Source organism: Corvus kubaryi, unplaced genomic scaffold (assembly GCF_017639235.1).
Source record: "Corvus kubaryi isolate FWS band 111438036 unplaced genomic scaffold, C.kubaryi_AGA036_p1.0 37385, whole genome shotgun sequence".
NCBI classification, from domain to species: domain Eukaryota; kingdom Metazoa; phylum Chordata; class Aves; order Passeriformes; family Corvidae; genus Corvus; species Corvus kubaryi.
The window spans coordinates 33492392-33520114 of NW_024581127.1; the positions used below are offsets into that span (position 1 = coordinate 33492392).

At 42.0% G+C, this 27723-nt stretch overlaps 1 protein-coding gene and 1 long non-coding RNA gene across 5 annotated transcripts in view; one reads left to right on the forward strand and one right to left on the reverse strand.

The window, feature by feature from the left end:
• The window catches only part of SLC45A4 (solute carrier family 45 member 4), an 86444-nt gene that overhangs the window by 38770 nt on the left and 19951 nt on the right, over positions 1 to 27723 (reverse strand). The window contains exon 1 of one of the 4 annotated variants that reach the window (XM_042035794.1): positions 25172 to 25271. The exons of the other annotated variants lie outside the window; for them this stretch is intronic. The gene's annotated coding sequence lies outside the window, so the exon portion shown is untranslated. Of the gene's footprint in view, positions 1 to 25171; positions 25272 to 27723 lie in introns of those variants that run through there. 4 annotated transcript variants of the gene reach the window in all.
• On the forward strand, positions 1348 to 25812 carry LOC121668235. The gene is made up of 3 exons (XR_006017323.1): positions 1348 to 1358; positions 9246 to 9255; positions 25684 to 25812. It is a non-coding gene; the product is annotated as an uncharacterized LOC121668235 (long non-coding RNA).

The following is a 27723-nucleotide window of genomic DNA, read 5'->3' on the forward strand; positions in this document are numbered from 1 at the left end:
TACTCCCACATCCTGTGAGGCTGCTGAAATTTGTGAAAGCAGAATGATACAATATCTTCCACATTAAATTTATTAAAATATATTCTAACCAGGTAAGAAGCTTCTTCTGTATCTTCCCCTCCTTTGTGCCATAGACAAAAATCTAAACATATATACAAATACTGCACCATGCCAATCAAAATGTGTTTAAGCACTTAGAGGAAGAAAACAAAGCATCTTATAAAAAGTCAGACTACATAATGTTTGTATTAGAAGGATGCATATTTACATCTCTGCACACAGGGTGACTGAGCTGTGACCCCAGGACAAAACCCCTCCGGGATATGCTTCCATGAAATGATGGCTCTGGCAGCAAAGCTGGCCTCAGTAGAAGTCCCCACGCTTCAATTCCCTGTCCCTTCAGTTGTGGCAACAAAAACTCTTAGTGGGCTTGAGCACAAACCAGATCATTAAGTGGTGAGCCTAAAACTGAGCCTTTGGAAACAGATGACATGTTTGGTGTTTAAAGCACATCACAAGAGCAGCTCTGTTTCAGTGTGACCTGAGACACTGTTCTACTAAAAGTGCATCACGAGAACACCATCTTGAGCACTCCTTCCTGCTGACACCCTCCTTTGGACTGTTTATTGCATATACGGCGTTCTTTCATTCCAAAGCATCTTTTTTGGTCTGGGTTTTTAGTGCTTCCAGGCTCCCCAAGATTACTGGAATTCTCATATTTGATCACCCCAACAAAAAACTAATGCTAAAATTTTATTTTCAGCTGGACAAACATTTAAATCCCATGAGAAAGTTAAAATAACTTACTGAACTAGTTCCATAAACCAAGTTAAGTTCAAGTTTTTTCTATAAGCATTAAATAGCTCAGAACAAAAAGCACTCGAGAAAGCATTTCTCTACCTACTCGGAATTCACAGAAATTAAGATGTAAGTAGTTTATCATAAATGTAAAGTACTCTGCGTATTAAAAAAAACATATCCACTTTACATAACACAAGTTCTGAGTGAGTAAAGCCTACAAAATACATGGTCCGGAGTAGGAGCAATTATTTTAATTGCTGGCTAGTCATAAAATGTTTAACTGCTGGCAGACTCAGGCAACATGACATTCAGTAGAATTTAAAAGTATACATGTTAGCTCTTATTCAAAAAATCAGCAGAACATGTATGTTGTATTACACACTAAGGGTCATGGACTACTCTCCTGCACAAACTGGCTTTAAAGTCTCTGCTGTTTTCTCATGCCTGATTTCCTCTCCTGTGAAGGATTTAATTCCCCTTCCCTAAACAGCACCTTCCATATGCAGTTCTAGGGTGAGGCACTGAGAGGAAGGCAGTTCATCACTCCAGAATATTCTGTGATGCACTGGGGCAGCCTGCACATGGCAAGGAGGATGACACCAAGCCAGGAGCATTAGTCCCGGGAAAGGATAAAGAGGCAGGACAAAAGAGGATATCTGAGATTTAGCCCATTTGAGCAAGGCTCTTAAGGGATGACTGAAAAAGTTATTTCTGAAGTGGAAGATGATGGGGAATGATCAGATAATTTAAGAGCCAGGAATAATGGGTGGTAGATGGAGGTAGACTTTGAAGCTGTAATTGACACAGATAAGAACAGCATATTTTAAACATGCCAGAAAAAGCAGTTACAGCGTTCAAGTGCAATAGCAAGAGGCACAATGGACAGGTTTTATCTAGAAGAACTGAGAATTACTGCTCCATTATGTCAATTTTGTGGTAAGCATAACGCTAGACTTCCTGTAGCACTTTCATCTGACTCCAAGTGCACGTCTAATACAAAAGCCAGAGAATAACAAGAGCCTCTCAGAAAGGTCTTCAGTTCTTTCCCAAGCCCTGCTCAGTTGTGTTCATATTCATTTTAGACTGATATATATTCTGCTACTGCTTTTTCCAAGTTCATTTTGAATTTGGCAAATTTGAATAGTGGCATTCAAAGAGGGAGACAAATTCATTTACCTGATGGAAGTAAATATAACAGGCTTTTATGCAGCGAAGAACTCCAAAGTAAATGGCACCTGAAGAGAAGCTGGATTAAAATACCAATGCTGAATTCTCTGATGTCTGCATCCAGCACAAATTGTTTTTCATGGCTGGTTTTCAAGGGCATTTTCAAAACTAACAACAAATAAAGCAGTAGAACGAAAAATTTCATCCATGGGAAGAGATTCCTGTTGGGCACTGTACACAGGTTGGGTGTGAAGAGAACTTCAGATACAGAAATATTTCTGATCTTGCCAAGTGTTTACGGGAGGAGGGGACTGATGACACTCTCTCTTCTTAAGTTTAATTGCACATGTTTTACTTTGACCTTTGGCCATGTTTTAGCAATGACAAAAACCTATAAAGCAATAATTAATATTTCAACAAAACAGACAGGTAATATATTCAAAAAACTAATCTGTAAGCAAAATTTTATAAAGCTTCTCAAATTGCTTGCAGTCTTACCTGTTATACTTTTACTACCTACCTTCCACTGAGGCATAATATGACTGTGTCAAACACAAAACATGTTACAGGCTTGACAAGACAATAATCCTGTGCCTCAAATAGGTACTGTTCACAGACACAGCCTGTGAACCATTAGAGAACCAAAGCAAAATAACTGCCTTTCCTCAGGGTTTGCCAAAGAAGAGGAAGTGTTATATAGGTCATATCTGTAGCCCATGAAATTCTGTGGTTTTCTTTTCCCTAGTGAGCACTACGATGCTTAAGATGCACAAAGAGCTCATGCTACACAATTATACAACATGATGCCTCAGGCAAATGACTTCTATCACACATCTCAGCATGTTTTTAAGTTCAGGACTTGGGGGTTTGACAAGCAGTGTTCCTGCATTTGTGATGCCACCATATGGAGGTCAGCAGACTGGTAGTACACCCATCAACACCGAAATAAATGGGGTTAACTCATTTAAAATAAATGAGTTAAAATAAATGAGTGATCCTGACCAAATCTTTGAAGAGTGAACTATTTTTGATGCATGTTTCCAGACCTCTCTTGCTAACAAGGAATAGGAATGCACTGCTTGACAAGTAACTAGAATTTCTGAACCAGTGCCAAAGCATATGACTGTAAGCTGTGAAGTACACAACACGTTTCAGGTAATCACACGCGTAGTTTTTTGAGCTGTAATAAAGCTTGGCAAGTAGAAAACAGTTAAATGGGCCCAACTGAATACCATGAGAAGATTTCAAATCTTTTGGAAGGTTTTCTTCCTATAAAGCCATTGCGCACTCCCTCAGGCATTTACTGGTGTAAGAAACAGTCTCAGAAGAGTTGGTATGCACTAGTTATAAAAACCCAAAACAATGAGAAAAATAAGCACAGCCTATGAAAAACTGGAATGAACAAACTGAAAAAGATGGAAAGAGTCCTGTCCAAGCACTCCTGAATATCTAAGGAAAAGAAGGAGAGGACTGAACAGAGGCAAACTACCCCTTATCTCATCCTCTTTGAAGTTTATTGCATTAACTTCCAGTCATTTATACAGCTGTCGCCTGTCTTCAAGATTTGCCTCTTACATTATCATGACTTTCTTTTATATGCAAGGGTACAGACTGACCAAAGTTGTCTCAGAGCATGAAGAGCTGCATTCAGTTTTGCTCACAGGAATTATTTTCTAATTATGTAGGAAATACCCTAACTCAAAGATTCTACGGTTTAAATGAATTTTAACTTCTTGATGCTGAAAGGAAAGATGAAGAGACACGTTGAGCCATCATTGCATACAATGTCTTTTCATTGTTTACCACGATCTTCAGAAGGGAAAATAGCTAGGAATCAATTAATCAATTATTACAGAATTTAAATAGGCTTTAATGATTCTGGTCACAGTTGTCATCACTGCATTAGGACCTGTCAGTGATCCATGCTGCTCAACACATCAAAAAAGCCCCAAACAACAAAAACAAGCCTAACTAAGTGTACTTTTTCATGAAATATTCAAATGTTTACCTGGAAAAAAAGTGTAAGACTGCAGAAGCTGCCAGTCTAATGGGAGAAGATTTTTGTTCCTCCCAGAGCCTTACAACTTACCCTCCTCCAATGCTTCAGTGAGTGCATCCCACAGACATCCATGCTAGCAACCACACTTTCACCTGTGAATCATGTCAGGCTGACAAGCCTATAAGTGCCCAGTCATTGAATTTATTTGTCAAATACTTTTCTGCCACATTGGTTTATGCTCAGGTTTTCAAGTAATCTGGCCGTATCTTGAAAAGTTATCTAGACTGACTTAAGCTTGGCTTTAATATTAGCATTAGAAATAAAGGCATTCTGAGTTTATCTGTCTTATCCTCGGGCTAAATAAATGTTTGGCTGAGCACTTCTACCGCCATATTGTAGACAAACATCACTTATTATTCCTTCCACAATTCAATTCGAAGTGGACAATGGGTTCTGCTTCAGCATCTGACTGGCTTGTGAAAGGACACATCGTTTGGGCTTGTGCCTTTTCAAGAGTAAAATGGCTTTTGTCCAAGCATAATTGCTGGTGTTTTGAGTTCAAATGCTCTGTGTTCCACCAAAGAGAATGCTGCTGTGAAAGAGCAGTTCTTAAAGGCAAGACTGACCTTCAACCCCTCTGCAAGCATGGCTACACCACCTTACAAAGCCTTGCCCATTCTCAAAATACATTAAACATTACTCTGTAAGATCGGGCAACTGATTTTGTAAAGAAATATCACATAAAATACATTACCAGTTTATTACACTGCTTACACTCTAGGTTTCTCAATCACTTTAAGCTGGTATAAACAAGTACTTCCTCTAAGGGCACCAGTCTGTTTTTCCTTTTCTTTGCCCCTGGTTCCTTACCCCCACTGCTTCCTGCACAGCCACACCAGCAGCACAGCAGCGAACCAGACACTGTAACTGATCCAGGCTGAAAACTAAGCTGACAAAAACATGTCCAAGCAGCTAAAGAAATCCTTTATGAAATCAGGTTGGCTGCATGGATCCGTACCATTGTAACAGAGAGGCACAGGAGTGGCTGGAAGTGTCCCTTTGGGGAGCAATTCCCAAAGCCAGTGTGAAATTGCAGCCCACAGAGGAAAGGAGCTATCGGTGGATCCCTGCGGCTGCAAGGTCAAAAAGCAAACTCATCTGCCCAGCTCCAGACACCTGCTGTGCAGAAGGCAGAAGGATCCTCAGGCATGCTGGGAAAGCTCTCATGTACTTTCCTTGTACTTGCCAGATGCAAGGCAGAACACCACTTGCTTGGCCAACAGGCAGCTATTTTCTCTCTGGTTGTTTTGCGGCTCTGTTGCTAATTATTAGCAGCTGTTTATAGTAACAGAACTGGCCACAAGGGATGTTTTTTTGGCCCATGTCAATACTCAAGTGTTCAGTCACTCCACTAGGAAGAAAAGCATCTAGAACACATACCTGGAGGTTTTGGCCCAGCTGGATAAATGTGCTCAACTACCCTACTCGAAGTTAGGAGGATGGGCTGTATCCCTCTGTGATCTGATTAAGTCGTTCCATCATAAAGGTGTAGACAAACCCTGTGACTTTCTGTATAGGTGAGTCATAAGGCCTTTGGTTCAAAAGGGCAGCAATTATAAGCAGGCAGTTGTTTGAATTCCCATTAAGACTTCTGACAGCCAAATGCAAACACTGAAAGCTTTTTAGCTACTACTTTCTAAAAACAGAACTGTATTAACCCTATCAGAGGGGGAAGACTATATTTTTTTTTTTTAAATCAATTATACCATGTATTACTTAACAGCATTCCCATACATGAGCTATATTACCTCCAGATCCTGAAAGTCAACCTCTTATTTTAAAACAGTCTTATATTACACTGGACTGGCCTGTTGTGAATCACTAAAACCCTGCCAAAGGAAAAAGGTTAAGGCTAACTGGGTGCCATAAAGAACCACATTTGACATGTCCCAACATCTAATTCATCATTCAGGTCATCAGAGGCATTGAAGCACAACAGCATGGACCAGCTTCTTCTAAAGGACACCATGCCTAAACCACCCTATGACTAACACTGACTGCAGGTCAGATTCTTAGCAAGTTCATCTTGGACACCAAGATGAAAAAAAAAAAAAAAAAAAAAAAAAAGGAGAAAGAAAGAGAAAAGAGTGACTGGAAACAGCACAATGCTTTTGCATCATGACCTGCTTTTGAAGCTACCACACAATTTAGGCCACAGAAGCAAGGTCTGGGCAGGGGTAAGTCATTCTGCAGCACATTGTGAATTAAAACAATATGGAGCAATCCACCTCACACGGAGAAACAGCATTTTTTCCACTTCTTCCAACACAAACTTTTGCCTGCCCTCAGGACTCTTCACACATTGTAAGTCAGTTGATGTCTTTTACAACCTCTGCCTTGCTATTTAAGACAGAACACAATGTTTGAAATATAAATTCATCTAAGAGAAGCAGATGATGCTGGCAACTTTTCTACTCTTAATGCCGAACATCTGACATCCTTTACTCCCCCAACAAATAAATATCCAAACCACAATGCAAAACATAAAAGGAAGGGTGTGAACAGCTTGATTTTGGAAGGCTTAATTAAGACTTGTTGCACTCTTTCCTCAGTATGTATACAAAATTCCAGAAATTATTAAAGCCTGACATACACAGGCTTACAAACTCCAGCCCTGCCAATGTTAAATCTTCCATAGGGTTTCCTGCTTCCTTTTTTCCATAAAGCACGGCCCTCATTATAACCCCCTTAGCTTTCTTGGGGCCCTCTTTCCACCCCCTCGGAGCTTACTCAGAAAATGACCAAGAGTAAGATTTTGGCTCCTGCTGGAAGATGGCATGATGCAGTCACAGATGGCAATCTGGGCATGATAAACTCCCCTGATGGGACTTTTCCTGCCCAGACACATGAAGAGAAATAGAAAGCTCTAGAGGTAAGGTGGAGAGGTGAAGGTGCTTGTGACACCAGGGAGAGCAGCTTTGTAAGACAGCACTATTTCATCATTCTTTGTATTTTGGGGGCCAACATCACTTCTCTGTTCATTACTGGGAAAAATACATAGGAAATCATGGGTCTTTATGCAATTACTGAAACAATTCTGGGAAGCCATCTTTTTAAGAGGGATCCAGAATTTAATGTGAGACAGACTTTATTCAGTGGATTGGATATTATACTGCTCCCTAAAGGCACAGCCTGTTACTAATATTAGATCAGATTACATTGTTAAATCACAGTTGCTACTGTTTTTAGTAGGAAATACTTCATTTTGTTAAACTGGAGAGGTGGCATTATCTGATTTAACTTGTATTTTGATTTACTGGTAAGTAAAAAGGTAATATATACTCACATTACCTTAATGTTTATTAATACAGATACATTAAACAAGTAAACAGCTAAGGGGATATGTGCATAAACAGCAGTAGAGAAGCCTTTAGAGCTAATGGAAAACATAACAGCTGGGACCAGGGATGCTGGGAAAAAAACAGGCACTAAGAAGCAGTTTCACAGCACAGCAAAGGCATAGGCATGCCTGATTTGTGACCGCTGGATCTCCAATTAGTAGGTTCTACACCCAGAATTAGGTAAAGGGCAAGACAGCAAGCACTAACAGCTCTCAAAACCAAACACTTACAACCAAGTCACCACAAAAGCACAAAACTCAAAAGTCATGGGGACAGAGATCACTTGGGCCAGTGTGCAAATATGCTGTTATGGGCTGACATTGTTGCAAGTAATGACTTTCACTAAGAAAACCCACTGATTTGGTCAGATAGGCACAAACTTCAGTCTGGCCTAAGCTAAAAGTATGGTCCAGCTTGGAATGGTCCTACTAAAAGATCCTCAAGTTTTTAAACCATGTTGAACATGAATGTTATCTCCCATCAGAGTTAAGTGGATTCATTCCCTCTGTCTCTGTGAAGCAGAACAGAGGAAAACAAAATTAAGGCTATCATCAGCAAACATCTTAATACATAACCAAGTGGATTAACTGCACCAATCCCACCTTCCTTCAGAAGGAAGGGCAATGTCTAACCCAGTGGGGCTGCTGGTGCAAGAATAATCCTATCAGGGCATCGTTGCCAGTAGCATTTTCTTTTCCTTCAAGTTCTTTCACCAAGGCTGTTCTTCTGATTGCAGTGGGGAAAACGGAATACACCAGAGCAACCTTTTCAAGTTACTCCCCAGAATGAGAAATACTTTCTGTAATAGGTTGAGACTAGAGTTTTGCATGAATATTCATCCATACTAATAGTCAAGCCAGGACTGATTACTTCTGTATTTACAAAGTTAGATATTTCTTGCAGATGCTACTGTACCTACTATAAAAAGCACATTATTTTCACGTACTGGCATTTAAACTAATCATATTCACTGCCTGAAAATTCACAGGCTGGTTTCTTCAGGCTGCAAATGCTTAAGAAACCCAAATACTGCCAGAATATGTATTAGACAATTACAGAAGCTATTCAATAGATCAAGACAAAAAAGAGCACAGCACAGATCTTCATAAGCCGACTTCCTCTAGCATATCATTAACGTCTGCAAAGTCTAATTCATTGGAATTATCTCCAATTACCAGTCCCTAAATGCATTACCATCATTCAATCTCAGAAAACTCTTAAAGGAAGCTTTTGAAAATATCCCTAGAATTTTATTCACCCTCCAACAAAGATGGAGAAGTCAGGTTTTTGACCAGGTTTTACTAACTCTGAGGAAATAATTACTCCCTCAGAAAAAAACCAAGGCATCTCAGAAGAGGGTTTCTCACATTTCAGATTCTCCAAAGGGTTTGTAAACAAGTATATATAACTGGTTATATCATCTTGCACAAAGTGTTCTCATTTTGCCTTGTTTGAGTGGACTCACGGATCAAAGGGGAACCTCATCACCGTGACTGCTTGGTAATAAACCAGCATTTACAGCCTAACTTGCAGTTTGAGCCCACACCAACTCATCATGATTGCTGGAAATTGTCTCCTGTCAGCACAAAGGAGAGAGATTCCTTCCCTTCCCCACCCAAGCTTCGCTGAGCTTCCCTCCATCTGAGCCAAGGAAAATACTTTAACATCCCCTGATGAAGTATTAAATGGAACTCATCACTACAGTACTGAAAGAAAGGAATAAAAGTGTTTAGAGATAACATTTATTTATTACTTACTTCCTGGCACCCAAAGAATCCCACCTCCTCCTAAATCCGTGCTACAAAGGGTGTGGTAAAAGAGCTGCTTTTCACCCCTCTGGCCCCACACCTGCGATGCATGAGATGGTGCTAATAGAGGAAATGGCAGGTTTAGGGTGCAGCACCTTCGGTAAACATCTCCCTTTAGCAATACAAATAATTACAAACAAGCATTGAGAAAGCATACTCCATAAAAGTATTGCTGGAGCACTTGAGCAGATCCCTGCTCCAGTTTTTTAGGCTGTCCCAAATACCAGTGTGACAGACGTGTTTATGTACACTGCCATGAAGTAGAGCTATATGATTTAGTTCCTCAGTTATTTAGACAAACATTTGAACTGACCTAGCAGTGATACATAGCTTGTATATTTTAAGGAAGGTATTAGAGAAACAAAATTAAGAATCCCCTCTTAACCCCAATAATTATTAAACCTTAAGAAAATCAGAGAATTACTGTTTGGTCAATAATATGGATAAATCAGCACTTATAGGTTGCATCACCACACTGATTTCAGACCTTATCTACAGCATTTAGGATCAATACTGTAAGAACCTCCACAACCAGTACTTCTAACAAAGTAGGGAACACACACCACGTAAGAGTTACACCTTATAGGAGACAGAAATACAGGTAATAAACAGACAATATTTTGGCCAAGTTACAAACCATCCATTTTAGACAATTTTAGTGCAAATAATATGCTTTAGACAGCTAGCTTATAAGCAGCCCTACAGAAAGCTGATGGCCACATTTAAGAGCAGCTTGATCAGGACATTTTGATTTTGGACAGTGAACAAATGCTATTTTAGAATGTGTTTTGCCAAGCTCTAACCCTGTTAGAACTGGCAGGATAAGATATTTACTGACATGTACACTAAAATAATAAGAGACTACAAGTGCTTGGCAGTTAGACTTGATACATGAAGACCAGCTAGCAGGGCAATATTTAGAGGACACAAACTTCTTCCATTTGTGACTCTGTAGAACTACGAAATACTTGGCAAAGACTTGCCAGAATTTGGCATTTTTACCTAATTTGGGAATGACTGTCAGCTGTTCTCCTCTTAGAGGATGCACAAGCTCCAGCATCCATGCCACTTCAACAGCAGACAGCTGGACCACTATGGGATGAGACCTGCAGCACTTCTGCACCAGAGAAGTGTTTGTACCCTGCTGTCACACCAGTGCAAACACTATAGAACTACTTGCAAGTGAAAATATTTGAAAGCAAACATCTCCCAGTCTAGATTTAGCCCTCTCACAGTCAGACAATTCAGTCATGCTCTGTCAGTCCATCAACTTTTCCTGTATGCTTCTTGCAAAATACACAGCTGCCATCCTCCAAGGAAAACTCAACATATAACCCAAGGGACAAAGCTGCACTGTGAGATGGGGGTGGAGCTCATCCACAGAACTCTAAGCATCTTCTTATTATCCAGAGCACAGGTCTTTCACCCCTTTAAGTCTCCACAGAGACAAGTTTCCAGAGCAGAGGGGTTAAGAGGAATCAATGGTTTCAGCAGCTGCACTATAACTGTTTGTCACAAGCCAGCTGGGACTACCACAAGCAGGCTGTAAAGGCAGTAGAGATGCTAATGTACATTTAAATACCTTGAACACTGGTTGCCCTTGTGAGCTGTATTCCAACTTCCTGCCAAAAAAACCCAAAACCAAAACCAACCCACCCAAAACAACAAGCAAATGCTGTTTGAAAGGCATCTAGTCTCCCAAAAGCATTTTCTGTTGGAGGTTACTATCAGATAACAGCTAGATTACCTAAAACATCCTCAGTGAATTAAACGTTCACATGCTAAAGTAGCTTTGCTTGAATATCAGTAAGAACTAAACATTGTTGCAATAGTGTCTACAGGACTAGGCAGGCTTCTTTTAGGAAGGGGAGAGTTTCTTTGCATTAAAAACATATTTAAAGTCAACAAGTCATAGCCAATATTAATTTAGCTGTAAGATTCAAAGTGATTGCACTTGAGTCATTCTATAGATACAGGGCTACTGACATAAAGAACAGGGCAGTGAGAGGTTCAGCCTATACAAGCATAATTGATTGTTTAGAAAACAAAGCTAATCTAGTGGTTGTTTCTTTATACAAGGCTAATTGCATACCAGCTAGAGCGCCTTTCCAGATCATTCTCAGAGGCAGAATGAATTTGTGGTCAGATAATATCACAGGTATTTCTCTAAGAATGCAGAGCTGCTTTAATACTAGCAGCCACTGAAAGCAGCGTTATGTGAAGAGCAAAACAATGAGGGAAACACCAGAACTGCAGCACACAAAATAGCTTGATACCAAAGTGTAACAGCTGAGCTGGCAGGTTATCCTACTAGACATCGAATATCCTCAGAAAGGGGTGGGGTCCTCTCTGCAAAGTGCACTCAGAGAACAAGCAATCTCCTTCGCTCATTCTATTACCCTGGATAGATCCTGAAATCTCAAGCCAAGGGGGAAATCCAGAGAAAGAAGTAGTAACCTGAACACCTGACAAGGTAAGTTTGGCTTTGTGCCTTTATTGTTTAAAGAGACACCAAAACACATGTGCAGTTAGTGTAAGCTGCCTTCAGAGGAAGGAATATAAAAGCAACTCCACAGACTGTGAGTAGGTGCAAATAACAGCTGCAACTTCAATTCAGGACCAAATATCTCCTTAAAATTTTTAAAAGGCACACCAACTACAGCTTGGAGAGTAACAAGTTTAAAATTTAGTGATTTGAAGGATAAACAGGAACAGCAATGTCTTGCTCAGATAAATATTTTACAATTAGTCTATCAGGCACCTAACATTAAAGGACCTCTCAGCTCAGGGGCTGTAGGGCTGTTCACAGAAAGAAGAAGAACGGACCAAACTGTGAGCTGATCAGTGAATACTGCCTTCAGTGCACTGAAGCTACCTGCTTATGCATCTAAACAGACAGGAGCATTCTCTGAATTTGAGTAACAACATCTAGCAAGAGTGTGGGCTTCACGAAGAGAGTTAAGTTAAACAGCTCTCATTCATCTTCTGTCATCCACACACCTTTATTAAAGTGCTTAAAGTTTGTGCCTGCATCACTGACATTTCCTCATCTTGCTCCTCTCACATTCAGTCTGGATTTGTTTCTGCTGCTCTGCTCAGATGGCAGAAGAAGTACCAGAGCAAGATTTTTAGTCTTTACTCTTTTCTGTGGTTTAATCATCTTTATGGTTTGGCAGCAGCTGTTGGGAACAGGCACAGCACAAAATAGGGATTCAGCTTTGTAAGCTCTCAGAGCTTTCTGTTCCCTGATCCTAAAAGTATAACGGATGCAGACTCTTCTCACTGCTCCTCTGGAAAGCTGAGCCTGACCTCACAGTATTCCAGATGTTAACATTTCCAACTGCCTGATCTATCACTCATAATCAACTTGCAAGATTCTACTTGCAATAATATATGAAATTTCTCGATTTTCAAAACTGTCTTGATGTTCATCTTCCAGGAGACAGCAACTGCTCACAGCAGCATCCCAAGCAAGGAGCATCACTAATGGCAGAGGTCAGACAAAGGATGATGGGAGCACACATACACCTGGCTGAAGCTGTTTGGTGGTTTTCACTAGATAAACTTCAAAGGGATGTTCTCTTTCTGTGCCGCAGAAGAAATCACAGGCTTGCAGCTGTGGGGGAAAATGGGGGAGACCAGGAAGACAGTTGTAATTTCTACAAGGGAATGAGTTAAAGTTGCAAAACTAAAGTACTTGAATGAATACTGAACATATCACCTATCTCAACTTCTCAAAGAGTTTTACATCTTCAGACTATTTCTTTAAACAACTGCTCTACTTTTAACTGAACACTTTCTGTTATCAGTTTATTCTGGTACAAGATAGTGGCTTGGCTTCTACCCCAGTTCCTATGAAGATAGTTAACACTTACAGATTCCTTTCTCTAACATCACAACCAGCTAAATCCATTTATTGGAGTTCATAAGGAATAGGACATTCATTCCTGAATTATTTTGCTGTCTCACTTTCTGCAAGGAGTTTATAAGTAACAGTTTGTTGAACAGACTTGCCATTCAACTTCACCAGCTACTTGGCAGTGTCCTAGAAAAACAGACAAAAGGTTGTTACCTTCATATAGCAATGCATATAGTCCTAAGTATTTGAAGTGCTACACTGCTTAAAGTATACACCTGTTAAGAGCAGGCAAACCAAAAATATGAAGTGACGGAAGCTTTGAGAAACTGGCAGTTATCCTGGTGACACTGTGGTGATGTTAACTTTGCCTAGCATTTCTAAAAGCCTTGTGTAAGCACGTTGGCATACTGGATAACTTGTTATAGGTCTCTGGTTCAAGGAAGAGATTTTAGAATTGATTCCAGACAAGTAGAACTGCCTGAATTTGGTCACTCAGGAAGTCTTCCGGGGAAAATTCTACTCTGAAACACTTGAAGATTTTCATAAATTAGCAGTCATGTAGGATTTCACAAGTTTTATTAATAAGCAGTAGGATGTACCATGCATCTGTGAATATATTCAGACTCTGTTAAACTTAGATGAAAGCATCACTGAAGTGGGCAGGACACTCAAACTCAAAGGACATTACAACAGCTTCCACAAATTTTGCTGTGAAGAGTAGCTGACTCCAAAACAGTATTCCTAAGTAGGGTTTCAGGAGCTTTCTAGTGTCGGTCCAGAAGTATTATCAGCCCATGCACTGAGAGCAGGTTTACTAAACAGGGATCTGTAACGATTCAAAAGGATAGTGTGAAATAAAACCAAAAACCTAGCAAATATTTATTCAAACACTGCTCCTTATAGCAGTTTGGAGAAGGGATTGCACATTTTTCAGGAAGACCTGTGGATTCCAGCAGAGAAGCATAACCCAAGTCAGTACACCCTGCTGAAAAGAGGTATTCTCACTTTTGTCCTAATGTTCTCTTAGAGGTGAGGACCACCTCATATGACAAATGATTCCTTATCAAGCACAATAACTTCAGCCAAATGCTTCAGTGAGCAAAGCACATTGTAAATCAGATTGAGCCAAGCAGAAAAAAACTGGGAGAGGAAATAATCAAGAGGATAGGACCCAGAAGACATGGCTACAAAGTCTGAAGGGCATGAGATTATTTTACATCTCTAAACAAAGTCTTGACAGAGGGTTTCAAATGTAGGAGCTGCTGAAAGCACAAAAAGGTATCAGAAAGGTAATGATTGGGCCAAGTTGTAACCAGAATTAGAGAATATTTTCTAGATGCTATGGGTAACAGAAGTGCTATTTATCCATCATGGGGAGGACAACTGGCAGGTTCACTCCTGCCTTGCCCCACTCATGGATCAACTTCTCACAGCTCTACCTGCTGAGGGTTAATTCCCTGCCATTCTCTCACCTTCACTTGTGAGCACACACTATTTCCCACCTCCCAGAGCCCACAAAGGCACAGACATTTGCATGTGCTGCATGTGTGGGTGTGAGTCTTCAGCAGTAACACAGGAAGCTAAGGAAGAAAACTATTCATTTCTTGCAGCTTGTGAACAAGAAAGTACATCTAGTATTTGACCAACAAAATCTTAAAGTTAATGCAAGTTACTGGTCAACACAGAGCTATTTGACATTTTACACTTTAGTCACTTGTCAGAGTGAGGAAGCCCAAAGGGTGATAAATTTCATGGTTACTGAACCTTATTTTAATGAAATGCGTGGCTTGCCCTTCTGGGCTGTATTTTATTTTGGCAGCTTTACTGAGAGCATTGTGCTTAGTCATTTTACTTTGTCAATTACAGGACTAGAATATGCAATAAACTAATGTTTTTACTGTTTGAACAATCACCTGCCAGATTTTCAGGAGGAATAATATTTGATTAAAGCAATCAGCAGTTAACCATAACATATCCTTAAATGTTTTAGGTTTTAAGAGCCTAAATAGATTGAAAAAATTTATTGTTGCTTTGTACAGCAGTCAAGATTTAATAGATAAAACAGGGGCACCACATCCCTTTTATCTAATTTAAGTGAAATCCATTTATCATCCTGTAAAAGCTTTAAGTTTTTATTCTTCCAGTAACAAATTTCAAAGTTCATTGTATTACCTCTATATAAATATTTCTGCAAAACACATGGGCAGACTTTTGACCCATAAACTTCTCTGGAGAAGTACAGATGATCATATAGTAAAACAGTCACAATTCAAAAGGTCACTTCCATTTTGTTTTAAACCTTCCCTTTTAAGCAAAAAAATATTTAAATTCAAGTTTCAATTCCACATTAAAACAGCCCTGATATGACACATTACTATCCTTAACTTGTATTCTGGTTTTCAGTCAAGCTGCAGTCAGTTTAAGTTAACTTAATTGGGGTAAAGAGTTAGGGGATAAAAAGTCATAGTTTATGAGGAAAAAATAAAACCTGCAGGAAAATTCCCATGGCGCCTTTGAAATTCTTCCTACTTATCTGTAGTAATGTGAACAGCAGTGTGCGTAACTCAAACATGTTTTGGCTAGGAAAGCTTTTTCACCTTTCTCTGAGGACTTTGTGTGCTCTTGCTCACCACTCATACATGAAATCTGGAAAAACAGAATGAATATACAGTGTGCAACTGTATTCTGCATTTTACCTGATGAAAGAATACTTGTCATGTTACAATAAGCATCAGCCAGGCTTAAATCTTGACTGGCACAGAGAGCAAAACTCAGCCTTCAAAACATGGAACTGAAATTAGCATGGACAAATTTCCCAAGTATGAAATGTTAATTCCTTCTGAAGAATAGTGCAATCAAAACAAACTCCAGTTTACTTTAGGACACATCGGCTAAATCAGCCATCTGGGCAGGATCCTGAGTGGCCTGATCCCAGATTTCTTTGCTGAACAGAAAACAAGCTGCACACATGTATGTGCCTTCTCACATGCTTTTTATTAAACACTCCCTACCATGAGGAGCAGGCCTGACAACCATTTGCTGAGATTACACTGATTTCAGAAGCACTGGCAGTTCTCTGCTGCAGCCACAGCTGAATCCCACTAGTCTGTGAGCAGTGACACTTGTCTGTCACGTTGGATACATCCTCCCCACATATGCCAGGAGTGAAACCCTCCACCTACCTGATGAAATAAAGCTTCCCAGACTTTGAGACTTTTGCTGCACAATCTACAGTTTAAGTCTGTGCCTAAACTACTTAGAAGTCTTGGGAGTGCAGATCTAACATTAAATTACAGGCCCAGATATAAACAATGTAAGATGTATTCATCACTCATGTAAGCCTGCTGTATTTTCATTATTCCCTGCAAGGCTGAAAGGGTCACAGCAATACTACAAGCCTAAGCCCTTTCAGACGCAAAAAGACAAGACTTGTGTAGCTTTAGTCTTAGCTGCTCACATCAAGCAACTTAGAGCTCCAGTTTGTCCTGTGAGGCTAACGAATTAATGAAGGAAAATTCTGGGCTCCTGCTTGCTTTATCAGGATGGAGCAGAGAAGTTTCCAGCCTTGGCTTCCTGCTTTCCTCTCAGTCCAGTCTAGTATTTTAAAAATTTCTCTGGTGAAAGCCAAGAATTGGCCAGTGTTCTTGTTATTCTCATTCTTTGAAAAGATATGACTATTACCCAGACAATGAGAAGGAAGTTATTTAATCCCTACATCAACAGTGAGTAAGAAAATGAAGTATTATAATAACAGGAGCGTAACTGCATCAGGTAAAAGTTAAAAGTTATGCTGGACAGTCATTAATGCAAAAATAAGGAACCCATTTTTATTTAATATTTTGACACAGGCAGGCTTCCATTCATTTTCTAAGTTACAGGGAAATGCAATATTAATGAACTGAATGCTGCTATTGGAGATAAACCAAGTGTTGCTTTCATTTGCATAGTACTTCCACTCTGACCACACTCATTTAGATGCAAGAAAGAGTATAGTGCATAGTGAAGGTGTTATAAATACAGAGTTGAAGTACTTAAACACATACCCTTATTAAAAATATACCTTTAGTATTAAAGCTTGGGGAACCATTACCAACACCTCTTTATTTCAGACTATTTTTTTTCCACAGAGAAAGCAATTTTACTGCCTGAAGCACAGAACTGCAGCAGCTTTCTTATCCCATCTCCTAGGGCAAGATCACCAAATCATTTGGACAGCAGAAATTTCTGCATGTAAAGCTGAAATTTTATTCCCTACTTAAAGAATTTGTCTTTTGCAAGCTGTGGTGTGTGTGTGCATATATATATATATACACACACCCACATACACACCCAGTCAATACAGTAATTGCATGTAGGGACTTCAAGCTTTCTCTGGCAGGGATGTTTGACCCCAGGCCACTTACCAGCAGTGGCTTTGTCAGTGGGTAGCCCCTAAAACTTCAAAGGTCAGAAAAGGCCATCGGGACACATCAGTTACTAAATTCCAAACAGACAGAATGAGGCTGTGATCCACAGTCAGGGCAACTTACCAGGTTCATTGAAGGATCCTGCAAGTGAGATTTTTGGCAATACACAGACTCCTCACAGAGCCACCCAGACAGGGAGTCTGTTGACAAAGAGCTTCTTAAAGAGGCTGAAGTGCAGGGAACAGTGTAGCCACTATTGTACCAGTGATAAATTCAGGCATTAATTACAACCAGTTATTCAGTAACCAGCCTTAACAAAGAACTGGAACTGATTTCTTAGAATGTGTTAATTTAGGAGCACAGTTAATGAGGAGGAGAGCTACTAAGTGCAGTTCAGGGAAATACCAGGCGGTGTTGGGCTGCTGGAATGAGCTGGAAGTTTGTAGTTTGATGAATGTGCATGTTTAGTAGTTTGCAGTTAAAAAAACCCCAAGTGCTCAATAAGTGTATCTCTACCACAAAAAGGTAGTATGATGCAGTGAAATCTCTTCAAGGAGGACAGAGTCAAGTTTATACTGAACATCCCTGACACTCATCAGGTTTTACATTGACAAAGTGATTTTACAGAGATCTAGCCATGAACAGGCTAAGAATACCCTGAGACAAAGTAGTGAGGCTTTATCTTAAGTCATCACACCAAGACTATCACTTGCCCACAAATATATCCTGCTGTTCCTAACCAGTAAAAGGCTTACTAACAATACAATACCAAACTCACTAGACACACAGGCATCTGATGTTAGCACAAAATTCACTGTATGGGAACCCAAACCCTTTTAATATACAGCTTAATTGGGGGCTACTACACAACTGAAAGGCCGTGGTAGTATCCAGGTCATATGCATACAAAGAAGATTAGAGATCCCACTAGTACTATAGGGTCAAAAGGCTTATTTTCAAATGGCACCCTGAATTGTCACGCAAAGTATTCCAGAGCAGTTGTCTGGAAGAGGACACACCTTATCTGATTCAGTTCCATTTCTTCAGTAGACTGAAAGATCGACTATGCAGCTGCATAATGAGAGTTTTGAACAGACTGTACCTGGAAGATGACAAATTGGAAAGGTGATCTGAAAACAAAGCAGCAGAAAAGGCTCCAACTGTAACGCCAGTAATGACTGTAAGAGCATGAAGGGAACAGGTAACTGCCCATTCACTCTCTTTTTCAGCCCATTGAAGGAAATTTTTTGACTTTTAGGGAGGCGGAAGTGCTGTGATGTTGGAAACAATCAGGGTACCTGTGCACTGAGAAGTGTAAGCCTTTTCCCTCTCTACACCAAAGTTAGAAGCAGAACAAGAGCCAAGAAAAAGAACCAGCCTACATCACAAGCTGATTCCCCCAGATACATATCAGACAGCAAACAGGACGTGCACTTGAAGTGTTGGTGTTAAAGCAAGCTGTGCATTTGTTTTGGGTTATTTTTTGAACTCTTGGGAGTTAGCTGGCCAGCCACACTACTCTAAGGAGCAATAGTTCAGACTGTCAAATCACTCCTCTGGGAGTACCCAGAGCCAGACTGCTCAGGCCAGTGTACTTGCTCAGATATTCCCCTCATAAAATGGGAGGAGTATTTTTTACCCTGCATGTGTGGCTTCTTCCTCCCCACACACACACAAAAAAAACCAAAACCAAAAACCAACCAAAAAAACCCACAACCCCCTGAAACTCTTGTTACCTGGAAGCACAGATCCAGCATCAAGACTATTTAAGAGTTGACTCCTGTTCCTGTTATTTGTACTTCCATATGATTGATAAGAAAGTTGTAGGTTAAACAGTGCTCACGTTAAATGTATTCTGGAAGACTGTTTGCTGTGTGTAAGTGATGATAGGAAATTAAGTGGCACAGAAATCTGACTGCTCTGCAGTCATCGCTTGCTGGGTTAAGCCACTGGTTTCTGGATGTGGTCCAGAAAGATTGATCACATATTCAAGGACAGAATGCAGAAGATAAGAGTGACATGCAGTTGTGCTTTTGTAAAAGAACACTGGGTTCGGCCCCCAGTTAGATCATTTATTTATCTGGCACTGAAGGGTGATAATGGCTTGTTTTCAAGTCTCCAAAATAAATGAATTATACTGCATGCAGAAGTAGTCCAGGCCAGCCAGCAGAGAATAGAAAATATGCAGGGTCAGCATAACACTGGTTTCAATTTCAGTTACAAAAACATTAGAGTTCTCATTTAAAACAAGATGAGGAAACTAGGTCCTCTCTCCACTCTGCTGAGAGAACCAACCTTGCTCTCCTCAGAACACTGACAAAATCCACTTCAAATATAGTTCAGCAAAACAAGTCACAGTAACACCTTGCTGCTGCCATTTACACACTAGAATTTTCTTAAAAGCATCTTTGGCTTATGGTTAGCACTAAGCTTTATCTCCTACACTTTTATGCCTTGCTATGTGAGCAGCAGCTATTGACTGACAATTTCAGTCATGCAGGGGAAGTATGTCTCAGTCCCCTCCCAGAACACCTCAGGCCACCAGATTAGTCCATTTTCATATAACGCTGCAAAAGACTGTGTCAAGCCTGAAGTGTCAGTCCAGCCAGGTCTCCTAAAGCTGAAGTTTAACAGTCTTTATCCTTCATAAATGGGAGTCCTGGAAATCAAGTCTTCCCCAGCTTTAACTGGGTTTTAAGTTTTATTAGTGGTCCACATTGTGGAGACCAACTTCCCATCATCTATAGATTGAGATTCACGTTTTGAGCAGAATACATGCCAGCAAGAGCCAAACCAAGGTCAGGAACAGCTCTTAAGCCAAACCCAATCATTACCCAACAAAGGCCTTGTGTCCTGATGCTTGCCAGAGTCACTTGCCAAGAGCAAGTTTGATGAGGAAACCTGGCTGCTTGTCCCAAGTTGTTACAAAGCCGTATGCCAGCTGCAGTCTAAATGACTGCACAGCACTTGTTGGAAGTACCAGCAAGAAGGGGCTTTAGTTAATAGCCACCCTGTGCCAGTTAGGTCACAGCACAAACCACTCCATGGCTCAGACATTGCAGTGCTCTGAACCCATCACTGAGATGCCCGAAGTCCAGCTTTTAACTCAAGACAAATTTAGTCTTGGGCAACTCTATTGGAGGTCTAGATTTAATAGTATGATATCAGCTCTTTTTCATGCAGAGTATCTTGTTTCACTTAGAGGAATATTATACTTCTGTACCACACTAAAGAGTAATCAGAATATTTAGAACAGCAATAATTATTCAGTGCTTGGATACAAGAGCCCTTCACTGTTCCAGATGCGAGATATAATATCTGTTTACCAGTGGAAGCTTTGGGTAGTTTCTCTGGGCAGGGCTGTGACCCAAATGCAAGATGTGTGGGTAACTGATAAGCTGCCGACCTTAAAAGTCACCTGACAGCAGCAGTTTACTGAAAGCATGCAGTCCTTAGTTCACAACACTCCACAGCTTAACAGTCTCTGCTTCCATGCTTGGTTTCTGGGCTGCCCAGGATCTCCTGTCTGAAAGGTGACTCTCAGGCTGAAACACCAGCTGTCAAGTTGTACACCTAGTATCAGTCATCCTGACATCATTCTGCTTCAACTTTGACAACTGGATTGTTTTCTGTTTTTGCATGAAACCTTAAACACACAACTGCTAGAAAGTTTATTGGACTTGATACAGCCATTAGTGGGCAGATGTAATGCTCTGCTTAGGAAAAGTATTGTTTCACTCACGCCAGTTTAGTGCTGGTATATTAAGCTAAGCAATGCCCGCTGCACTCTGTAATCCCCAAGTCAACAGGCTACTCTTGAATGAAAGTGTTCAGTAAGGCTGACACTACGTTGAAGGACCAGGAGCTCCAACAGAATAGGGCAGATCAGTTAACCCATCTGTAAGGGAAACGACTGCACACAAGGCTGTTCCATTGGAGTTTTGATGAATCTTATGCCTATAGTTGGAATAGGTCACAGCCTGGGATCCTGCAAGTATTACAGATATAAAGGTCATGGGAGTGACCCTTGCAAAACCAAAACGCAGCACAAACAGTTTTTCATGTTACTCATTACTCTGCAAGCTGCTAAAGCTTCCTCCTCCATCACAACAGCCTCATCACTTCCACAGGGCTCTCCTAGCAGGTCAGCTGGAAAGCTCCATTTTAACTTCAATAGCTTTGCCTCTGTTCAACATGCTTTTACATTATTTAAAGTAGCCCATAGCATTGCAGTCAGTTTGAAGGGCAAGTGAAGCTTGTTTTTACATCAAGCACACCAGCACATATGTACTGTTGCTCAACACACTGCTTGATCATTTGATGCAAATATTTTAGGGTGGCTTATGGTGTTTGAGGGGCAGAGGAGGTTCAGACCACAAGTTAAGCTCAAAAGCAGCTGCCAGCTCCAGCTTGTTGTGATGGGCAACATGAAGGATTTAATTGTTTTGCCTAATATGCAAGCAGCAGTGCTCACATACTGCGAGTGAAACTGGCTTCCTACTCTAGGAATTGATGCTGGAAGTCATAAGGTGATCAACTAAGGATGATAGCAGTGCATCACAGGCAGTTTACAGACCATGCTAGAAAAGATCAAATGCTCCTGTGTAAAGGAACTGTTTATAGCTTAAATCAGCGTCTGAAGAGTTAAATGCAGCTGTGTTCACAACTGCAGGCACTACCTACCAGGTCATTCCAGCCATCATCTTCCCACTCAGGAATTCATGACTCTTAAAGCTTCAACATCTTTTCTAAGCTACTCAGTTGGCAACATATTTTAACTGCAAGAAAGTTTTTCAAACATTAGATGCAGCTCACTGGTGAATTACTCTGCAGGTACCATCCAATGTTAATATTCTCATTGCTTTTATAAATGATCCATTTAAGTTTATACAGGGATAGAGGCAGAGTCCATGCATTCCTGCCTCAGCACACAAGCAGAGCAACATTAGATTTCCAAGTCTTAACTTCCTAGCTGCCAGAGAATCCAGGACCGGAGTGAGTTTAAAGGTAATTAACCTTGGAGGTCACAGCCCTGTGAGACAGGTCCAACTTCAGCCTGCTCTCTCAGACCCTGTATTTCCACCTGGAGGAATCAAGGCAATTACTTCAGAAAGCTCCTCAGATAGGCTCCACACTCGCTTCAGTGTGAAAACCTAAGGTCACACGCACTTAGACGTACAAGCATGTGCATTGTTTCACTCAGCTATGCCAAGCTTCACTGGAAGCCACGAAAATATTCTACTTGTGTTGCCCCAGTGAAAAGGCACATGAGCAAAGTTGCACTTCATGAGTTTTGTTGTAACATGACACAGAAGGAGCAGCAGGGTCACCAGCTGTCAGTCAATGTTCCTGCCACCTTCTCATGACTAAGGACACCTCCAGCAGAAGACAACTTCCCTTGTCAGCACAGGGCAGCACAATACAACTGTATTTAAAACAGGCTGAATTTTTAAGGCACATTTCAGCTTGGAGGGAGAGGATTGCCCTCGACTGCATGCAGTCCCCACAGCATCCAAGCAAGATCACGTCAGCAGATACTGCTCATTCCTTTCTCAGCAACAGACTCCAGAGAGCAGCAGGCTCCTGCAGGAGTTAACCCGCAGTTATACAGAGGGTTTATCTGTAGAACCACACATTTTCCTTTTGCTGAAGATGCCTCAGTCATACATAATTGAGCACAAGAACTGCTATCATTTACTTGCTTGCAGAGGCACGGGCCAACCCATGTAAACTGGCCTCTGACATTACAAATAGCTAACTAAAATAGAAGTTGTTCCACTGATCCCACCCTTTACCTCATGGAAATTGTTATTTTATCATGAAAACTGCCTTAAGTATCCAATTTAATCTAATTAATAGATGAATGAAGCACTCACTTCCAAGACAGCAGCTGCCATTACCTTTGGCATACACAAGAACTCACAGATGTTTTTGGATGCTTCAGAGACTACTGGATGCAGTTTTAGGAGTTCAAGGTAGTGTCATCTTTTCAAACTTACAGTAAAAAGCACTTCTGTAAGCATCTACAGCCAAAGTGTCAAGTAAATAGCTTAATCTCTTGTCTGAAACCTCTTCCCTTATTTAAGAAGGGGAAAAATTAGGCATGTTGAACACTTCATCAATCCAGGATAATCACTAAACAAACCGAGCGAGGAAGACCTTATCTTTTGCAATACTGGTGGAAGAAGTCACACAGGCCATGTCAATGCAACCACATCAACAACCCCCTCTGCCAGATATTTAGAAAAAAGCCTAACTTGGGGAGGGAAGCAGGAAGTATTCACCAGCTCGCTCTTTGAGCTCAAGCACCTGCTCAAGCCATATTTCATTAAATATTTTAGTAGCACTGTCTGATCACAGCAGTGGAACATGATGCAGCTCACACTGGAGCAGTTTTTTGCAGAGCAGAAAGGATACATGCTGTAACAGTGCAATTCCTTCCCACGGATCCTCATAATGCTGCAGTTATTTGGCTGTGCTCTGTACCTAGTGCTGCCTCTCCTTGTAGAATTCTTGTAACATCTCCTTTCCTGAAGGAGAAAACATCTCCCCTGTCTAAGATGCAACATTCTGCATTATCTTTCCTATCCTTTCCCATTTATAAGACCCTGAATTAGCCAGGCTCCAGCAACATTGATTCACTCACCGCACCCAGAGCCAAGTCAGAGTCTTGGCTAAATATTTTCCTCCCCTCCTTTTTCCCCTCTATACCTAGAGAATACTGAAGGCAAAGCACTCCAACAGAAAACTGCCCCACTGAGAGAGTATTTTTCCAGGTCAAGCAGAGCTTCTGCACCTGCTAAAGGTGCTAAATTAAGGCATGTTAAGAGTTGCAGATCACTGATAACGTGATCTTAAGGGAAACTGCTGCATTCATGGGAGGTTTAAGAGTAAAGTTAGAAGTAATTTCCCCCAGTACCCTCCCACCATCATATCAGGCAAGGGGAGATTCAACTGGTTTGTGATAAAGCTTTGAGATCAGGTTACAGCTTAAGTGTGGAATTATTCAAATGGCAGACTACTGAAGTTTAATAGTCTGAAAAGCTACACTAATTCCCATCTTTGATCCCTTTGTCAAGTCCTCTTCGAGCACAGTCTCCACCCAACACAATCCCAAAGGGGCAGTTAATGAATTCTGATGAGAACGAGGTGGCTATCTCAGACACCCCAAACAAGTCTTTCCGACATCACCTTACTCATTCCTCATCCCTTCCCAACCTCTGTGGCCCAACATCTCCTTTGACTCGATTTCTCACCACAGCACATGGCATTTCCAATTTCCACCTCTGCAGCTTCGCATCTCCCTCACCTCCAAGACCCTCATTATCTTCCCATCTTCATGACTTCATATAGCCCTCATTCCAAAGCTCCCCAACCCTCTCACCTTTCCAGCCCCGTAACTCCTTCACGCAAAAAGTTTCTCAGCCCCTAACCCCAAACCTTTCTCATCTTCACCCCAACTCTTCCTCACCGTCATTAGCCCCTCACCTCCCCCACCTCAACTCTTTCTCACCTTCGCTAGCCCTTCACCTCCCTCACCCTCACGACCTTTTCACCCCAAGCCCTTCCTCGCCTTTACCAGCCCCTCAGCCCACTCACCCGAAACCCTTCCTCGGCTTCACCAGCCTCTCATCCCCGTCACCCCACAGCTCCTCAGCCGCCCCTTGCCTCCATACCTCCTCCTCACTCCAGACACCCCTCACAGCCCAAGCTCCCACCGCGCCCCTTACCTGCCCCCGGGTCTCCCCCTGCACCCGGGACCTGCTCCGTGCGGCGGAGGGGGGAGGCGGCGGCGGCGCCGGGGAGGGCGGGGGGGATGAGGGAGGGAAAGAGGGAAGGGACGAGGTCACTGACGGCGGCGCGAGCGCGGCAACACCGGGCAGCGGCGGCCGCTTTATACCGGGTCCTCGGGAACCGGCACCCGCTTCCGCTTCCGCTTCCGCCCCCTCCCGCCCCCGGGATCATGAATATGCAGCGAGATAGGCGTGGCCTCCCTGGGGGTACGCGAGGTGTGAGTTATGAATATGTACCAAAGAGGCGTGGTGTCATCGGGCTGGGCGTGTTGCTCATGAATATGCAAATAGGGCGTGGCCTCGGGGCGGGGGGACGGGCGGGGGGCGTTGCTGGGTGACGGCGGGAGGGCTACGGGGCTGTCCAGGCATCCGCCGCAGGGGCGCCCGCCTGAGGGGAGGCGAGGCGGGCGGTGGGGGGGCAAGTGTTAGAGAGTGACAGCGTGACAGAGGGATACAGAATATCCACAAGGAACGTCGAATCCAACTCCTGGTCCTGCACAGGACAGCCCTAACAATCCCACCATGTGACTGAGAGAGTTGTCCAAACACGCCCTGAGCTCTGCCACGCTTGGTGTTGTGACCACATCCCTAGGAAACTGTTCTAGTGCCCAACCACCCTCTGGGTGGTTATTACCTTTTTGTAATATCCAACCTAAACCTCCCTGACACAGCTTCAGGCCATTCCCTCGAGTTGTGTCACTGGTCACCTCAGAGAAGAGATCAGTGCCTGCCCCTCCTCTTCCCCTCACGAGGAAGTTATAACTGCAATGAGGTCTCCCCTCAGTCTCCTCCAGGTTGAACAGACCAAGTGTCTTCAGCCACTCCTCATATGGCTTCTCCTCAAGGCCCTTCACCATCTTCATTATTCTCCCTTGGATGCTCTCTAATAGCTTTCTATATTATATTGTGGTACCCAAAACTACACGCTATATTCAAGGTGAGACCGCCCCAGTGCAGAGCAGAGCAGAACAATCCCCTCCCTTGCCCAGCTGGTGATGCTGTGCCTGATGGCCCCAGGACAGGGTTGGACCTCCTGGCTGCCAGGACACTGCTGACTCATATTCAACTTGCCATCAACCAGGACCCACTGGTCCCTTTCTGCAATGCTTCTTTCCAGCATCTCAATCCCCAGTTTGTGTAGAGGGAGTTTTTTCTTCTGCTCAGGGATGAAGGATGAGCCTGTCGGCACTGCTCCTGGGTTGAAGAAGGGCTCTTGGTTGGAAAGGGAACACGAGTGGCAACCTGAGGGCAGATGGAGGCTCCACCTGCACTGTCCCTGCCAAGGTAGTGGGTGTTTGCACAGAAAGAGAGCATGGAGCCCCTTGCCCCTCTCCAGCAAAATTGTGCCAAGTACAGCTCCAAACCAACATCTTGGAAAGTGCAGGAGTGGGTGCCACTCTCTGCCTATTACGAACATGCTGGTCCCAAATAGCTGAAATTGTCCTTCATCATGAAGGAAAATAACACCTTTTCCTCATGTTTGGCTACAGTCAAGGTCCCATCCTGACTCCCTACCTTGCCCCTGCTGCTCTGCCCACCAGAGGCCATGAGCTGCCTCTCCTCATGTCCAGCCCAGCACTGTGATGGGGTGTGTGCCAGGCCACCATGGAGAGAGTGACATGTGGTATTTGTCATGTATTTGTCACATCTGCAGAATACAATCAACACACAGCACCCAGTGACCCTCAGGACATTAGAACACTTCATTCCCCATGGCAGCCATAGCCCTGCCACATTAGAAGCACCCTCTGCAAACTTGCCATAAAAGACTGTGGTTTTTTAGCGCTGGTGTGTGTTTTTTTATTCCCAGTTAAGGTCTCCTAGCCTTAATTGTGCTGACTGCATTGTGCAGGCTAGTGTGATATTTAATTTTCATTACTTACATAAACTGGGGATGCATAAAGCAGCGTGCGAGTGGCATGTAAAAATGCACGTTACGTTGCGTAAGTGTAATTGTTTTCTGTTTCTTGACATGCCGTTAAGTATATATCCAAACCATTTTTTTTCATGATGAACTTCTTTCTCTACAACTCATGAATAAACAAACCATGAAGCATACCAGACTTCAGAAGAGGAAAACCACAGGAGGCAAAATGGAAGAACTGTACACATCTATTAAAAAGCAAGATGAATCTTGAATGTAACAGAGAGACTCTATTACAAGTCCTAACGAAAAAAAAGACAACAATATTTTGTTCTACAATGCTATTATCAATATATTTTTGATTTAGGCTAATTCAGATGGAGGGCTGAAAAGCATGCATGACCACAGTCATGCACAACTCAATAAATTAACCATCCTTTGGTGAGGATGTCCAAAGTCCATTCAAAGAGTGATGGTTTTTAAGACATACTACTGATGTTTATAAACACAAAAAGTGTCAAAATAATTATCTTAAGTAGCCAAATGGTGAAGATAAAGGTTCCACACCCATGACAGCCCAGTGTAACACCTAGTCTTGACGGCAAAACAACGTCCATTGTATCAC